Here is a 15,802-nt window from a genome sequence, read left to right on the forward strand (position 1 = left end):
TCCTCTGGATTAACTGATACAATTTATTTTTCCCCATCAGAGTGTACTTCTGATATGTTTGGTGCTTGAACAAGAAGGGATTTGTATTGCATTCCTGTAGTCTCCTGTTAACCTGATTTATCATACAATAAAGTACAATGTCACATAGCGGTCCCTATGTTAAGGATTCGAGTTTCCAATAAGGTCCCATCATGCATTGTGATTGTCCTCTTTCTATTATGGTTTATTCACTTTTTATATGCTTCTTCAGTACAATTATGTACTTGTGTGTGCTTGCATTTACACTCCTGCTTGTGGGCAAGTTTGCCCAGCAACACTGCTATAATAGGCTGGAAGCCAAGCAACTACTCCGTTCTGATTGGTGCCTGGTGGCTGCCATATTTTATCTAACACACCTACTGGCCTCTTGGCTCCCAGCCCATTACAGTGCCATTGCTGGGAAGCTCACACTCAGTCATATAGATGAGTCTGGTGGCTAAAGTAGCAATGTAGTTGCTGAGGTCCAAGTGGCTCTGGGGGTCCGAGTGGTGCTAGAAAGGGGTTTGCAAATATCCCAGTGTGTCAGCTGCTGACACCAGGCCTGGCAGAGCCAGTTCATACACAAAACAGTGGCATGGTTGCTGCTTTAAACACAAGTCTCCCATTTTGCAAGTAGTGTGAAGTTGCAATGCTGCAAATGCAACTCCTCACGGTTTGAGGCAGCTCGAAATTCCCTTGACTACCTCAGAAGCCACAAAAAAATGGTTTGCAGCTATGAGCTGTTTCAACATACAGTGGTACCTCAGTTTAAGTACACAATTGGTTCCGGAAGTCTGTACTTAACCTGAAGCGTACTTAACCTGAAGCGAACTTTCCCATTGAAAGTAATGGAAAGTGGATTAATCCGTTCCAGACGGTCCGCGGCATACTTAAACTGAAGCGTACTTAACCTGAAGCGAACTTTCCCATTGAAAATAATGGAAAGTGGATTAATCCGTTCCAGATGGGTCCATGGAGTACTTAAACTGAAAGTACTCAAACCGAAGCGAACATTCCCATTGAAAGTAATGGAAAGTGGATTAATCCGTTCTAGACGGGTCCGTGGAGTACTCAACCTGAAGCGTACTTAACCCGAAGTATGAGTGTAATTGGTTCCGGAAGTCCGTACTTAACCTGAAGCGTACTTAACCTGAAGCGAACTTTCCCATTGAAAGTAATGTAAGTGGATTAATCCATTCCAGACGGGTCCGCAGAGTACTTAAACTGAAAGTACTCAAACCGAAGCGTACTTAAACTGAGGTATGATTGTAGTGGCACTTAACAAATGGACCCAAGGGGCCAATCTCAGTGGCTATTGGCAAACATCGCTTGAGTACAGTTAGGCCTCTGTCTTGAAACACCTTCACATAGGTTGGCTGCATTGTATAATAACCATATGACCCATGCTTCCCAGAGAGTTTTTGCCTCATTTCCTGCCATGTATTTCAAATGGTGTGCAGGGGGAGCATATTCCAATGTTGCAAGACCCACGTGGAGACCTCCCCATATTGAAGTGATTTTTCTTTGGCAGCCTTGATACGAATGGAACATTTAAATGGGCCTGATATTTTCTGGAATAAAAATTATGGACATAAGTGCAGTGTTCTAGCACTTGATAATTTCCAACTGTGATCTTTAGCGACTAACTAGTTGCGATCCTCTAATTTTGGTCAGCTTATGAAAGACCAGTGGGTAACACTAATAAATTTGCATGCATGTGTCACAGTTCCCCTCTTCCTTCGCTCCCACCAAACATGGCAATTGACTATAGAACCGGTGGTGGTGCAGGCAACATTCCCAGATGAGTCCTGTTAGGAAATACTTCCTAAGAGACAAGACGTCAACAAGGGCAAGCAGACTGAGGGGATTGTGAAATCTTTGCCCTTGAAAGAAAGATTAGACAGGAATGCTGTCAGGAATGCTTCATATGTCTTAAGAAAAGACATTGGACTAAATGAGTTTTAGGCTCTCTTGGATTTCTGACTTTGTTAACTTTCTTTTACAACTCTGAGGATTCTTTGAAATAAAATTAAAAAGAAAGGGACCCATTGATTTTGAGTAGGTGTTGGGTGGAACTAAGCCAAGCACGTATCTGTTTATTATTATCATTAATGATGTTGGTGGTTCTTTGTTAATGTAAGGTTTTTTTTAAAAAAAAGTGTTGTGAATGTTAAAAAGCAAAGAAGAGAGTTGAGAAAGGTAGTTTATTAAAATGAAGCTGTGAATGCAAGTCTCCCACACAAATCCATTTATGAGCAATAACAATTACCATGTTAGATTTTCCCCCAAATTTGAGTTGGATGACTTGATTGGAACTATAATTGTCACCCTCCTTCTTAGTTCCTTCACTTTCATAAAAATTGCACCTAGATTTCAGTTCTAAAATGGCTGTTTTAGATGCACCTCTGAGGATGTTTTAACAACTAGATCAAATCTTTAATCACAAGGGGAGCATCTAAAGGAAATGAACCTGAGGAAATGCATGTACCTGTGAGATTTGAACAGGCATAGTGGATAAAAATGTTGGATTTGGACCAGAGAGACTTGAAGTCAAGTCAACCACAACTACACATGCATAGCCTGTAGTTAGTGGCATCCTAGGTTTTTTCTGCCAACAAAGGTCCGTATAGTTAAAGCTATGGTTTTCCCAGTAGTGATGTATGGAAGTGAGAGCTGGACCATAAAGAAGGCTGATCGCCGAAGAATTGATGCTTTTGAATTATGGTGCTGGAGGAGACTCTTGAGAGTCCATGCAAGAAGATTGAACCTATCCATTCTTAAGGAAATCAGCCCTGAGTGCTCACTGGAAGGACAGATCCTGAAGCTGAGGCTCCAATACTTTCGCCACCTCATGAGAAGAGAAGACTCCCTGGAAAAGACCCTGATGTTGGGAAAGATGGAGGGCACAAGGAGAAGGGGACGACAGAGGACGAGATGGTTGGACAGTGTACTCGAAGCTACCAACATGAGTCTGACCAAACTGCGGGAGGCAGTGCAAGACAGGAGTGCCTGGCGTGCTATGGTCCATGGGGTCACGAAGAGTCGGACACGACTAAACGACTAAACAACAACAGGTTTTTCTGCAGCCTCCCTTTCAGTTCTAGGGTACTTTGTGACCATGGACCACAGCCCTCCCTGTCCCCTCTTTTCCCAGTGACTTTCATCAGTCAGTCCTCTAAACCAGCAATATTCACTATGACTTGGATCCTAAGATTAGAATTCAGAAATTTGTGGAAGTAAAGTTTCCATTCCCTCCTTCTACCTGAAACTTCAGAAAAACCAGGGAAAAGGTCGGAAGACCTCCATGCTGAACAATGTGGAATGGTATCTCTGAAGGGAGGCTTATGGAGGAGGAGGGGCAGGGAAACATTCCTTCCAGAAACTTGGATCCTTACATAAGTTGACATGTCATGTTCCAAGCCTCCACACTCCATTCCACATGGTTCAGTAAAGGCCCCTGACCCTCCAGAGAGGCGTTTGGTGGGATGGAGGTGACTCATTGTTATCTTAGGATAAGCATATATACTCCAGAAGGGTGCAGAAAAATCACATTTCCCCCTAACAGTTTCTCTTTGAAGGTTTTCTAGAAACACCTATCTATTCCAATTTCCCAAGATTTAAAAATAGAGTTTTTAAACAGTGCTTTAAAAGGGGGGGGCGGAATTTGGAGGGAGGGAATGATGTACACAAGAAGTATAATTTCCCGCTGCCCTCTTAACATCATAGAATTGTAGAGTTGGAAGGTGTCCTGGGGATCATCTAGTCCAACCCCCTTTGATACAGGAATATGCAGTTGCCCCAAACAGGGATCATGCAACCTTGGCATTATCAGCACCATGTTCTAGCCAACTGAGCAATCCGGGGTGACTTATCCTTGTGCCAAATCTCCATGAACTTTTTTTGGGAGAGGGGGAACGTGGAATTTAAGAGTCGGTTAAATCATGTCTTCTGAGAGTTGTTCGAGGGTACCTTCTGAAATATTAAACTCTCTGGGGGTGAGGAATCATATGCTTAGCTCAGGTCTTTCAATCATGGCCTGTGTGGCCATTAATGAATACTATTGTATTGCCCTTTAAATACATATAAGCTTATGAACGGTGGAAAATCAGTAATAATAACACTCTGCAAGAGTGACTTTGTCTGGTTATGTAGAGCTGATTGCATAAGACAGAATTTATACATATCTAAGAAGGTTGGAATCATGGGGCTTATTTAGCGTAGCACACTTCAAATCACCCCTAGAATGAAAGTGATTCCATCATTTTCTGCTACCTCGGGTTTTTTAATCAAGGGTTTCCTGAAATTTTGTTTTATCTGTCTCTATTACTTAATAAAACAGGGACGTTAAAAATGAGATACTTAAAATGTGATCACAGCACATGTTTCTTTCTTGTTTCTAGACTCTCCTGCCTACGAGAATCTCGCTTTGAAAGAAATCTCTAGTGGTTGGTCGGCTGTTAGTCTGGCAAAAGGGCATTGGTGCAGTATTTACTTTAATGTATATATTAGAAACATAAGGTTGGGAAAGATAATAGGAGATTAGGCTATTCCCATGCGTCTCCTAGACAGCCATCTTTTTGAAGTCCTCCCTAATGTGCCTGCTAATTTAACCATATAGGTACTGAGTCTTTCAAAAATAACAAGCCCTGACAGGTTTGCCTTCAGACATTATTGGCTGCCTCTGTGTTATGTCATGACAATTTGTTATTGGCAGTAAGTTCACAAGCTGCTGTTTCTTTGCATTCCTCTGTGTCCTTTGGTAAATGCAGTTTGCTGTGCTGTTGCCCCCTTCTCTGCTTATAACTTCCTGTAGCCCATAGCGCACGTTTTCCAGTGATAAGTTAATTCACTTAAAAAAATAAAAAACCCTCTGTGAATGCCATGTACGCGGAGCAATGATCATGTTTCTACTTAAGCACACAAAGAGACGCTTTAAGGTTTTGAAGGATCTAATTTTAAATAATGTGGGTGTCACAGATTCCACCGCTGACACCATATGTTATGGATTCGTGTTGCTGCCAACCATATGTCAAAAGCCCTCACAGGTTTTCAGCCTGGGGGCTGCGATCGGGTATTACTGCCATCACTGGAAGCATTCTTTTAAAGCAGTCATTCTAGAAGCCTGGAATAAACACGGGCTTGGTTCATACATTTGCCAGGGCAGCTCACCCCCATGCTGCCTCATATTATCTGAATAACTGCATCACACGGGACAGGGCAATCCCATCAGAGGTTTCTGCTTCAGCACGGTCTTTTTCTGGAAGGCAACCCCACCGATGTCCAAATAACTTAAACTACCTTCATGTGTGGAGAGCAATTGCAGGGAGAACAGGGCTATGGGGCTCTGCCTCTGCTCCTGCTTCTACATTTGCATGAGGGCCTTCTCGGTAGTGGCGCCCACCTTGTGGAACGCCCTCCCATCAGATGTCAACAACTATCTGACTTTTAGAAGACATCTGAAGGCAGCCCTGTTTCGGGAGATTTTTTTAATGTTTGATGTTTTATTGTGCTTTTATTTCTGTTGGGAGCCACCCAGAGTGGCTGGGGAAACCCAGCCAGATGAGCGGGGTACAAATAAATAAATAAATGATGATGATGATGATGATTGCACCCCAAAATTGTTTAATAGATGAAAGCTTGTGCACCTGGGCTTCTCCTTGCAGATGTTCAGACCTTAGTATGCACAGCATGTGTTCTACCACTGATCTATGACAACAGCATTCCTATCCTCCTAGATTGTTGTGTGTTCAAGCTCTAAGAACATGTAATCCTATTCATATGACCCTCCAGTGGGCAGAATCAGCACAAGACCAAGAACTGTGCCCCCTTTTTAAATTTTCCTTGCTTGCTTCTATCAGGGCAGCTAACCTTTTTTTTTCTTTTTTCTTTTTCTTTTTTGGCCTGGGAGCCACATTCACCTTTAGCCAACTTTCCTAGGGCAGCATGCCAGCAGTTGTGTGGTCAAAAATAGGTGACCACATCCCACATTTTTAACAGGCATGTTGCACATCTGCAAACATCCTCCTCTTCAGCTGATATGTACAGATGACTCAGGAAGAGGTAATTTGCCTCTCCACCCATGTTAGTCCTATGTCTACTGTTAAAATGTTGTTGTTGTTGTTGTTGTTGCTACAGGCAATAGAAATATTACTGGGGAGGGGGTAGATCAGATCCCTGGGCTGCCTGTTAGTCACCCCTGATTTATGTGCATGCAAGGCTAGCTGCTATGAAATGGCAATAGTATTTATATACTGTACGTTGTGTTTTCAAAAGTATCAGATTCTACATGCTAAATCAAACAACAGGTTCCAGTACTGTATTTTTTTTGCTGGGGGGGGGGGAGTTGTGTGCTTTAAATGTGTGTTGGATGTACTTTAAATGTATGGTGTGGATCTACCCGGAGTAATACCATGCAGAGTTCCTGCCATGCAGAGAAAGAAACATTTGAGCTAGAGGGACCATTAGCACCTGAGAGGTGATCAGTGAGAGCATTTCCTTTAAAATACACAGAGCTTAAACAAATTGTCATTAGGGAACTGTGTGATGATCCCACCTGCATGTATATTATTTTGTTCATAAAGCTACAGCCAGGGGGCTGTTCCATGTGGGAGTTTTCATCACACCTAAGGCACATGCTAATATTGATATATGGTTAATATTTGCCTGAGCTGCATATCTGTAAGGTTATGCACACTTATTTGGAAGCAAATTCCACTGAAAGCAACGGGACTTGCCTCCAAGTAAATGTGAATGAAACTCACAGCATTTATTTTATCTCATCTTTCCTTCAAGGAGCTTTAGGTGACATACCCGCTTTTGCATGCTTTGCCGTTTTATCCTCACAACAACCCGGCTGAGAAATAGGGAGCAGTCCAAGGTGACCCAATAAAGTTAATGTATGAGCAGGGATTTGAACCTTAGTCCCCCCCAGGCCTAGCCTGACACTCTAACAACTATGTCATACTAGCTCCTTAAAATTAGTGCTCCCTTCTTTATCCCCCCCAACATTAATCTAAACATGCCTGCCATATATTCGTATTCACTTCTGATCCTAGCAGTGTTTTTGAATTTCTTTGCCTTCCCACATAAATCAACAAATCCCACGTTTAAAGGATGAGGGGTTTTTTTCCCCACTGCGCAGCTAATCTAGAGTGTGTGGTAGCAGAAGAATGTGTCACAGTAATGCAGAGAGCTGTAATGATGTCAACTTGTTATTTACTTTCCAAATCTGAATGACTGAGCAAGGCGAAAGGAGAATCAATCAGCCACAATGTGACCCTGCAGGCGGAAAAAACAGAGCACTCTCGCCAGTAAGAGGTTGGGGGATGGGAGGCACATGTAACCAGGGCAATGTTGCATCATTTACTTGCATTGCTTTTTTGTACTGCTCCCTTTTCCACCCCCTTCGTATTGAATGTTATAGTTCAGTATGAAGCTGTAGGAGCCTAGAGAAAAATAAGGAAAGGGGGGGGGGCTAATTTAATACAAAAGAGCATCAACATCTACTTTAAGGGCTGAATGGCAACTCATATACAGTATAATAAAACCTATTCTGCTGAATCACAATTATGGAGACGGTGCAAGTCCATATTTTAATGTGGTATAATGATTGCATAGAAGCAGTGGTTTTAAATCACTCAGTAAGTATATAGGGAATATAATACGTGTTGTTTCTTGTCTTTATTAGGTGAACTCCCAATTATATATTTAATTTGCAAAAGCATTCATTGTGTTCTGATTTCCATTGCTAGGTGACATTTAAAATGAGACAAAATTGGTGCGGGACTTTGTGGCTCAGCAAAGAGGAAATAACTTTATAAAAAAGGGGGAGGAGGAAACTAGAAATAAATATAAAGAGTGGATCCGTCTGGCAGCTTAAAGGGGAGTCTTGTGCATTACTTCTTTGTAGTTATGTAAATGACGGAAAGTACTGTAGATGCTAAATTTAGTTCTGTTCGTCGAGTTAAAAACCTGGTGAACTGTTCCAGTTCCATTAGCATCATGATCCTTTCCACCCCTCCCCCCATGAACAGATCGCAGTGAAAATAATGTTGACGGGCGGGGGGGGGGGAATTGACAGGGATACAGCCACGAAGCAAACGTAGCCTTTCTTTTCTTTCTACCTTTGGTCCATTTTTTGCTGACTCCAGGGGGTTAACATTTCAGTCGAATGCCGGAGCGGGGGAGGGGCGGGTGTTGCTGTGTGTTTTGTTTTCGGGGGAACAAAACAACCTTTTCAATAATCCCCTCCTAGTGACTAAGGGAGTTACTTCGGGACACACAATCATCCCGGGGGCCGGGGTGGGGGGCTGGCATTGGTTGGGTGTTTGGAAGTAAGTATCGGTGTTCTCTCCGAGGGGAGGTTTGCAAATCACCGACTGAGCAGAAATATAGGCACACAACACACACACACACAAAACATCCATGCGTTAAGATCCAAATGCGGATCTCCCCACCCCCCTCCAGGAGCTGTCTCGAAGGGCTTCCCTCCCCCCCCCGCATGTGTTTGTCTGCTTCTCCTCCGTGTGTGCGTGCCTGGGGAGGAAGACTCTCCTAGGACTTACACCCACACCCACCCACCACTCCAAGCGCCCTACAACTGCTTATGAAGTAGCGAGCGGCGGCAGCACCTTCTGACCGCCATTCCGCACCCAGAAAAAAAAAAAACTTTCCATTGCCCTCACCCCACTCCCTCCCCGGGAACTTCCTCTGGGGCCCTCGCTGCCCGGTTGTGTGTGTGTGTATTGTGTGCGCGCGCGTGTGTGTATATGTGAAGTAGCAGCAGCAGGAGAAACAGGGAGAGCCGGGCGCGCGAGGGCTGCCGGAGCTTTGCCGTCGTCGTCGGCCTGCACGCTTTCGGGACCTTGGCAGAGCCGGAGAGGAGTGCCAGTTCTGCCGCCGCCGCCGCCGCCGCCGCCACCATGGAGTGCAAGTGAGGGAGGAAGTCCGCCCGCCTTATGTGTGCTTTTGCAGAAGTTGAGGCTTCCCCGCTGTTGCTGCCCGGAGCGCGAGCGGGGCCTTCGGCGCGCGCCCACCGAGGTGAGTTGGACGGGGGACGGGGGGGGGACCCTTCTCTCTCTCTCTCTCTCGTGTGTGTGTCTCTCTCTATATATCTATATGTGCACCTCGGCGCCTGTTTGCCATGTTTCCGAGCGTGGCTCCCAACTTCCTCGTGCTTCCACCCCCTCCCCCCACCCCTTTGCAGCATTGTTGCTCGTGGGAGGGTGGTGGTGGTTGTTATTATTGTTATTGTTGTGGTGTGTTTGCGCCTCGTATGGAGGTGCCTGGGTTCTCTCCCCCTCTTTTATTTATTTATTGTTTTTTTCCGCGCTGTGTGTGTGTTTCTTGGCACCCCCTCCCCCCACCCCAGGGTGACTTGGTTGGTTGTGTGTGTGTATGTGTTTGTTTTTTTAAAGTCCCCCAACGGTTTGTTGTTTTCGAAACAGAGGCTCGGGGCTCCGTGCTTTGGACTCCGAATGGATCGATTTGTCGAAAAGTATTGGCTGCGGTGGGGGAGGGGAAGGAGAGAGAGAGAGACGCCCGCTTTTGCTGGTCTCTCGCCTTTATCCTGCTGTGGGGGGGAAAGGGGGTGTCTCAGACGATCTGGGGGTGTTGTTGTGGAGAGGGATGGGCAAAAACTTGGGTGCTGCGTGTGCCTTTTAAGTTGGGTGGGTGGGGGGAGTGGGACGCGAGATCGCCCCACTGTAAAATGGTGTAGATAGGAGTTTGCATAAGCCTCGGCGTGGGGGAAGGGAATCCCATTCATCTCCAGGGCTTGAATCAGCAAGCTGTGGAGTTCATTGCTGTGCGGAGTTGGGGGGGGAGGGGCAGGTTTGATCCAGCAAAGGGGATCTGCTCTCTCCTTTGATTTGGGTAGTAAGTAGTGTCCATAACCTGGATGCTTAGATCAGTAAGGGGGAATATTCAGGATGCATTGTGTTATCAACCAATGCCCTGTTTATGTTTGTGGGTGTTTTAAAGGCAACCTGTTGCATCCAAGGAGTGTTCCCTTTTTTAAAAATAATTGCCCCTGTCTAGCTAATGTTACCAGCACCATTTGCTATGCCCTCCTTTTATCTTGTCTACATACGCACAAACTGTGTTTTATTCTTTTATCTAAGCTGCTGACCTAATATTTTGATTTTAATTGGGTGTGAGGGCAAATTGTTGTTGCAGAGTGGTGCTCAGCTAATGACCCCTTGGCCTACTTAATTACATACTGGGTTCTCAAGACACATAAATGCCTGGCACGCCCCTCCCCCACCTTCTCAAAAGTTTTCTTTAAGATGTACAGCTGCAAGACGTTGCATATGTATGTGTGTGTTGTGTGTATATCCATATCTGTATACATATACAATCCTCTCAAAGAGCATAGCATATTCAAACAAGTGCTTTAGATAGAAGCTGCTCCTACAATATATTTGCTTGTACATTGGTTTTACAAATTCACAAGATAAAGATCCTCCTGCCCTAAAAGCCAATAGGAAAATGGCCAGATGAAAGGTTGTTTTGTTGCCAGATGGTTGTGAGAATAAATACTGAGGGCGAAATAGGATTTGTATGTTGCATTTTTGCTTTATAATGTTCTTAAATGCTACCTATGCTGTTCCAGTAAGAAAAAACAGAAAGCCAGTCATGCATGCAGAACTACTTCTGTGTCAGATTTAATGCCACATCTTTCCTACCTTGACCCATTTATTAGTTAACCTTAAACCAAGTGTTTTCCTACAGCAGAGACAGGTTAATGCATTAAACCTTTCTTGCCACATGACTGCTCAAGGTGGATTTACACCCCCTCCTTTGACCCACACCTAAGGAGACTCTCTAAACCATTTCCCCCCCCAAAATGGAATTCTAATCCATCTTTTTGTGATCCTAAACATAGTGTGTCCCAAGACCATGGCCTCGATTATGCAATACATACAGGAAAATCTGAGGTTGTTAATTTGCTGGTTTTTCCAAAACAGCCAGTGTGCAGGAGGTTTGTTTACATGTTTAGTGAATCCCCGTGGTCTTCTAGCCTCAGCTTCTTGCTACGTAGCTATTTTGGGTCACTACTAGAGCTTTGTGTGAATGGCTTGATCAAATGCTACTCATTTACCCAAGCTGCTGCAATGATACTGTTTACAGTCTCGTATCATTTTAACCTTGGGTATGTCTGAATGATTATCTGTGGCTGAAGAGAGCTTGTTTTCATTTGCCACTGCAGAGTATGAAAGCAATACTATGATTCCATAAATATTTTAAATCAAATACGGTAGTACCATATAGCTGTCAGTTTAGCTCATTGCTACCTCCAGTGTATCTCTCAGAAAGCAATCCTTTGCACACTTGCTTGAGAACAAGCTCCATTAAATTCGATGGGACTTATTTCCAAGTACTGTATACATGAATAGAAGTATACTGTGAATCATTTAATAATAATAATAATAATAATAATAATAATAATGTCAAAGATTGTGATCCTCAACTCACTCACACAAACGTTGCTGAACTGTAACTCCCATGATCCTTGACCATTGGTTATCAGACTGGGACTTAGGGGAATTGGAGTTCAGCAATATCTAGAAGACAACAGGATCCCCACCCCTCAACTATAAAAAGTCTTGTTTGCTTGCAAGTAAACAAACATTGTATTGAACTGCACAAAGTTTCAGGGCCTTCCACCGTATGAGAACATATATTGTGCACATGATAATTTGAGTGGAATGGTGAAACAAATTGGATCACTCTTGGAAAGCGAATTTACTTTAATATTGAAAACATATTGGATTTTTCTTAGTGTTAAATTGGTTTTAATAAAAGAACTGTATGGTCCAAGCTAACATCCTTAAGAACACAAGAAGAGCCTGCAGGTTTAGGCCCGGGGCTCATCTAGCTCAGCACCCTTTGAACTTTAAATAAAGGGTGAACTTATTTAAAACAAAAGTTTGCTGTTGCTGCTCTATTCAACTTCAGACCTACTTGTCTTATCTTTGGAGAGTTAAAAAACAACAACAGTGGCAACTGTGGAGAAGTCCCAAGTGCCCAGTTCATAAGAAAAGGATGGGCATATGTACCAGTAGAATGTCATCTCTATGGTGAAAATCCCACAAACATGGCACTGGCAACCATAGTGGCAGCCAATCCAGTTAAATACTGAAGTTGTTAATAAGGGCTGTGTTGGGATTGCAATCCCTTGGTGCCCTCAGAACAAGTTATGTCTGAGACCATAGAGTTCCAAGGCATTCTACACTTGACTGTATAGGCCCTGGATCAGAGAATCATAGAGTTGGAAGGGACCGTGAGGATTGCCTAGTCCAGGCATAGGCAACCTTGGCTCTCCAGATGTTTTGGAACTACAACCCCCCATGATCCCTAGCTAACAGGGCCAGTGGCCCTGTTAGCTAGGGATCATGGGGGGTTGTAGTTCCAAAACATCTGGAGAGCCAAGGTTGCCTATGCCTGGCCTAGTCCATGGGTTGGCAAACTAAGGCCCGGGGGCTGGATCCGGCGCAATCTCCATCTAAATCCGGCTCCCAGACGGTCTGGGAATCAGCGTGTTTTTACATGAGTAGAATGCGTCCTTTTATTTAAAATGCATCTCTGGGTTATTTGTGAGGCATAGGAATTCGTTCATCTTTTTCTCTCCAGAATATAGTCCGGCCCCCCACAAGGTCTGAGGACAGTGGGCTGGCGTCCTGCTGAAAAGGTTTGCTGACCCCTTGGCATTCTCAGCACCATGCTATAACAAACTGAGCTATCCAGGCTGACAAAATCGAAATCCCTCAATGATGTGAGGAAGAGTGGAGGCAAGCTGTGTGCTGGAGGTATAACTTCTGAAGAAGGAAGCCTCAGCTATGCATACCATTTGTTTTTGTTTATGTTTATTTTTTTTAACGTTTATATATATTTCCTGACTGATTCAGAACCCTAGAAAATCAGGTGGCAGGGCTGGTGGAACTGGCACTCTTGCCCTTACATTTCTCTTCTCGTCTGAGGGATCAAGAATGCCTGAATAGGGCTTAGGTTGCTTTGTATAAACTCATTGTAGTTTCTGAGGAAACATTTACATGCTATGCTTGCTTACTGTAATACTGTAAATATATTTGCTTTACATTTTTATAGCATTTGGACCATTACATGTGGATATGTTTGTGGTTTTCCGCTCATTGTATTTGCAGTGCAAGATCACAGAGGGGTTAATCGTGTTCTCAAAGGGTAATGCGGGGGGTTCTGGGGTTCTGCTTTACTTACACCTGAGCTTATACTGTTATTATGGTTGGTATATCTTTGAGAAATGGGCCTGTGTTCCTGAGCTTCTGTTTCCTTCTACAAGTAAACCCCGAAGGCCCAGGACTGCGTAGCTTTGTATGAATTTTTATTTTTAAATCCAGTCGCGATGGTAATTAAGTGCATAATAAATATAACCCGTCTTCTACAATCTGAATCAATTATACAGGATAATGAACTTGGTGTGTTTATTCCCCATCAAGATCTTTCGCTGACTCAAAACTTGTTTATCAATGCCATGGTGGGAGGAATCCGTTATGAACAGGATTTTGTTACCATCTTTTACACCTGTGTAACCTCTAGGATCTCCTGTTTCACTGCACGTTATGTGGCGCTCCCTTGAAAGCGGTTCAGGAACTGCAGTTAATCTAAAATGGCATTGGCCGGCTCTTGACGGAAGGAGAGTTTTTACTTGAGCTTTTGTGTGATAGCAGTTGGCTTCAAGGTCCTTTTCAGAAAGGGGTAAAATAGATCCAGGATAGAACTCTCCTCCCACTAAAATCTGATAAGGAAGCTTTGTTGTGGCCCTGACATTAGCTGTTTTGTATGGTAGGAAATTTTAACAAAATTACGTACCTGTAGTCAGGACAGCAATAATGGCGGCGGGAGTTATTTAAGACAGTAATGATGCTCTGACTATAGGAGAACTGAATAGCTCAGTTGGTGAGAGTCTGGTGCTGATAATGCCAAGGTTGCAGGTTCAATCCCCATATGGGAGAGCTGCATATTCCTGCATTGCAGAGGATTTGACTAAATGATCCTCTACAGTTCTATGATTCTAAGATTAGAAACACAACACAGCCATACTTGCTCTCTAAAGCTGGAACGATATGTTGCTGGGTAACTTCTGTTTGCAAACCACCAGCCACCACTTATTTTTTGCAAAGTGGTATCTGGTGGAGATGATTTGTGGCAGAGACGTGGTGGCAGGAGGAATGTTTTTGCCCACCATCGCTGCCCACTGCTTTTCCCCACTGTAATCTCACCTCCCTGAGGAGTTTTTCTTCCTGCCAGGGTAGTTCTTGTTTGTTGATTTCTTGCCTACCCTTCCCCAGAAGGTCCCAGGACGGGTTACAACAAATAAAAAAAATACTGAAAACGGTGAAAACAAATCACTGTCAAGAGAATAGGGTGGGTCCTAAAGTATATATTTCAACCAGTGGCTTCCAGCCAATGTCTAGAGAGCACTGTCCATTTCAACTCTTTTCTTCACACTTGCATGTACTTCAGATGTAAAAATGTCAGTTATTTTCCACATTACTGTATTTCAATTGCTGTGTTGGCTTCAAGCGATATCTTTCGTTTGACCAATCCACATACCTCTTGAGATTCTGCTACCTTTCTTTTCCAAAACTTGCAGACTCATGTGCCAACCTGAAGTGAACCCCATAAAGCAGGGGTGGGGAACTTGTGGGTCCCCAAATATTGTCGGACTCCCAACTCTCATCAGTCCCAGCCACCATTTGTAGCCCAGAAATATTTGGATGGTCACAGGTTCCTCAACCCTAAGGGTCAACCTACATTTTGTAGCCCATCCTTTCTGGAGTGGCAACTTCTGTCTAGTATTGTTATAAAACATGGAACAAGGCACATTTTTTGCCCACTCATTCCAACTCCCCATCATATTGCCTCACTATTTTTGTGGGAGTGGTGGTAAAAATCCGCATTGGAATTCTGTTGTTGCCAAGACCACTCTCCCTGGGAAAAGAATACATTTTCTGGCATTTTCCCTTGTACTTTTTGGCTGTTCTTAGTTTTCATTACTATTTTAATGTACATTCTGGTTGTGCTCCAGCCTTATTTGAAGTACGGGGGAGCAGAAATCTGCCTCTGACTCTTGTGAGCAGTCTCATATTTTCCATATTTTTTATCATGAGGCAAGATGGAAGTAATTTTGTAAACTATTTTTCAGCTAGTAAATTGAGTGTCTTTCCTTCACTTGCCTATTTTTAGTTAGAAGGAAATAGCTGACCTCCTTACAGTAAGAACCCAATTCCCATGGGTGCAATTTATAGGTTTATATCAAATGGACAACTTGTTTGAACAAGAACAACAACAACAACAACAGTTGTGGTGGAACTACATTTTTTTTCCTTTTAGTAATAATTGCCTGCTCTGCAAAATGTTTTTGTTTTAGTTCTGGAGAGGAATATATGGAAGGGTAAATATTACTATGGGATGTGTATTTATTCTCTCTCTCTCTCTCAGATCTGCTTATTATATAACTGTTAGACGGTATTTGTATACAACAGTGAACACAGTGAAGAATCTTCCTGTATAAATAAAGCTCTTTTGAGGGCCGCTGTAAGTCACCTACTGAATTATGTTACCCTGAAAATGCAAAAAAAAAACCTATATGGCATACTGCAAAGGGAGAATGTTAGACACCTCTGTATTTTAACTAATTCCCCTTAGAATACAGAAATTTTAAGGGGAATGTATAGTATCACAATATATACAGTGGTACCTCGACTTACGAAGACGATCCGTTCCGCGGCCATCTTCGTAAGTC

General features: G+C 43.4%; 1 protein-coding gene across 2 annotated transcripts in view; it reads left to right on the forward strand.

The window, feature by feature from the left end:
• Positions 1 to 8,594: 8,594 nt before the first annotated feature.
• Positions 8,595 to 15,802, forward strand: part of TBL1X (transducin beta like 1 X-linked) — a 130,242-nt gene continuing 123,034 nt past the window's right edge. For both annotated transcript variants that reach the window (XM_035115968.2, XM_060273485.1), the window contains exon 1: positions 8,595 to 9,057. The gene's annotated coding sequence lies outside the window, so the exon portion shown is untranslated. The remainder of the gene's footprint in view (positions 9,058 to 15,802) is intronic.

This window comes from Zootoca vivipara, chromosome 4, assembly GCF_963506605.1.
Source record: "Zootoca vivipara chromosome 4, rZooViv1.1, whole genome shotgun sequence".
Classification (NCBI taxonomy): domain Eukaryota; kingdom Metazoa; phylum Chordata; class Lepidosauria; order Squamata; family Lacertidae; genus Zootoca; species Zootoca vivipara.